Below are 2,637 nucleotides of genomic sequence, written 5' to 3' on the forward strand. Positions count from 1 at the left end.
TCCTGTTACTTTGAGAAGGTTTATTCTTCTAAAAAGCTATCTATGATAATGTATGAAATATACTGGCTTGAATGTAATTATGCAAAGGATCTAGAAAGAAAGAAATGTTAAATTCTTATTTCATAGAGTCATATTGCTGTAGGAGACCAGAGGGGCAAACGAGCCCAGCTCCCTGCCAGACAGGAGACGCCATCGAGCACTCCTGACATATGGTTGTCAGGCCTTTGTTTAAAGACCTTCAAAAAGGAGATCTTTCATTGATGATGCATGAGAATGTGAACCCAAGATCTCTGACATCTGTTTAAGATAAAAATTTAAAACTATTAACCATCTGTTTTGGAGGGCAATAGGGCAAGGAGGGCAAGAGGTGAGCTGGTAATTAAGGTTCCTTGTTGAGACAAATGTAAGATATATGACTACTTATTTGTCATTTATAGATAGAAGAATATATAGCTTTTTGTATCCCATAAAAGGCAATAGGAAATGGGTGTATCTTTTAGGATTGGTTATAGCAATTAGCCAATAGGAAATTCAACCAGGCTGATTGGACAGAGGCAGCCAAAGGAGGAGCAAGGGGGCTGGGCTGAGGGAATATAAGTGCTGGCCATAATGGCAGGAGACCAGGCCAGAGCTTGGTAACCATATACCACTGTGCCTCTCATTTATTTGTCTGACAAATAAATTATTATTTTAATTTCTCTATTGCTGCGTTGAATATTTCATTCCAGCTAAGCGTTAACCACAAGCAGGGTGCTACATTTTATGGTGCCTGTGACTCGGATAAGTGGTCTGCTGGAACGCAGCCCCTTCGCCTTACTGGGCAGGGTACAAGAGAGAGGACCACTCACTGCTTACCCAGCGCGCACTGGAAAGTTTTTTTCCAGGGGAACGCAGAAGTCTCGTCTGTCTGATACCCTGCCCACCGACGGCGACGGACCAGGGGGAACCAGAGAAATAAACAGGCAACCAACTAAGGGTAAGTGCACTAAGGGGTTTTTGGCCCTCCAATTAATTGGGAGGAAGAGAAGTCTTGATCAAACTTCTGCGTCTCAGTAAAGGGGAACTGAGTACGCTAGGTGGTTGGGTACATCAGATGGTGATCTGGTGTAGGGAAAGGAAAGGTTGGGAGGTAGAGTATGGTGAAGTATCCAGCGCATTGTATGTGTGAGAAAGTACAATTTGTAGCTGACCTGAGTGTGGAGTGGGTAGTACTTCGGTTCCCGGTAAGGCGACTTCACCCGGGCAAGGAACCTCACGAAGCGTGTGTGTGAGTGACTGAGTGGATACTTCACAGGGCCATACAATGGGAGTTGGGGGTTCAAAGGGGGAAAATACACCTCTTGAATGTATGTTAAATAATTTTAAGAAAGCCTTCTCAGGGGCATATGGAGTCAAAATGACGCCAGAACGCTTGAGAACGTTATGTGAATTAGAGTGGCCGAAACAAAATACTGAATGGCCATCTCAGGGAACCTTTGATATAAATTTAGTAAGCAAACTTTGGTCTAACATCGCCAAAGAAACTGGAGGGTGCCCAGAACAATTTTCATATATAGATTCTTGGCTGAGCACATTAAATAAAAATCCTCCATGGATAAGGGAATGCAAAGTCAAACGATGCAAATTATTGGCTGTAAAAGCCGAAGCTAGGAAAGGAATCTTGCCAAATAAACTCAAACCCATTTTTGAGGGACCAGAGGAAGAGGTGCTTCCACCTCCACCCTATGCTCCACATCGAAGGGAGCCTAATCCAAACACTCCACCAGTTGTAACCCCAAGGCAAGAAAGTGGAATGAATAATGGGGCTGGAGTCACAGAACTTGATTCCTTGATAGATTATGATAAATATCTTCAGGAGGCATTGGAGGCCTATAATAAAGCCCAAGCAGAAGTGGTTATTCCACCTGTGAGTCCCAGTAGAACTCCATCTACAGTCTCTTTTAGTGGAACAACTGATTGCCTACCCCAAACCCCTGTACATCCAAGTCCTAGAGAATTATTACAGAAGTTACAGGGAGACCTTAATCGGTCAGCAAGCAATACAGCCAGGCGTATAAGGCTGCTAAAAGAACGCCTTGGGACAAATACCATCCCCTATGATTTGAGGCCCCTAGAGCAAAGCGAAGAGAAAGATCACGTAGTAGCCCCTCTCAGAAGGGTATTTGATGCACTTGAGGAGCCTGTGCTGGTTAACGGGCAACTTGGACCACGGCCACCTCGAACTTCGACCCTCCAGTACATTCCATTCACAACTACGGATCTGATGAATTGGAAAACACACACCCCATCTTTCGCAGAAAAACCTCAGGCTATGATGGACTTGGTGACTTCAATAATAAATACTCATAGTCCTACTTGGACAGATTGCCGCCAGCTCCTGAATACTCTGTTCACCACTGAGGAAAGAAGAGACATAATTGAAAAGGCACAGATATATTTGCGTGAGCAGGCCAGAGTGGGAAATATTTTAAATGTTGACCGTCATCTCCGGGACAACTTTCCCTTGGAAGATCCTAATTGGGACCCAAACAATGTAATTCACCTGGCCAGGCTTACCACCTACCGCCAAACGCTTGTGCAAGGTATCCGCAGGGCATGCCAGAAGCCCACTAATATGTCTAAAGTCTCAGAAGTAGA

General features: G+C 44.4%; 1 long non-coding RNA gene across 1 annotated transcript; it reads left to right on the top strand.

Annotated features, from left to right (window-relative positions):
- The first annotated feature begins 592 nt into the window (after positions 1-592).
- LOC308467607 lies at positions 593-1,584 on the top strand. The gene is made up of 2 exons (XR_013981249.1): positions 593-1,216; positions 1,248-1,584. It is a non-coding gene; the product is annotated as an uncharacterized lncRNA (long non-coding RNA).
- Positions 1,585-2,637: the final 1,053 nt, after the last annotated feature.

Source organism: Podarcis pityusensis (assembly GCF_964106645.2).
Source record: "Podarcis pityusensis genome assembly, chromosome: W".
NCBI classification, from domain to species: domain Eukaryota; kingdom Metazoa; phylum Chordata; class Lepidosauria; order Squamata; family Lacertidae; genus Podarcis; species Podarcis pityusensis.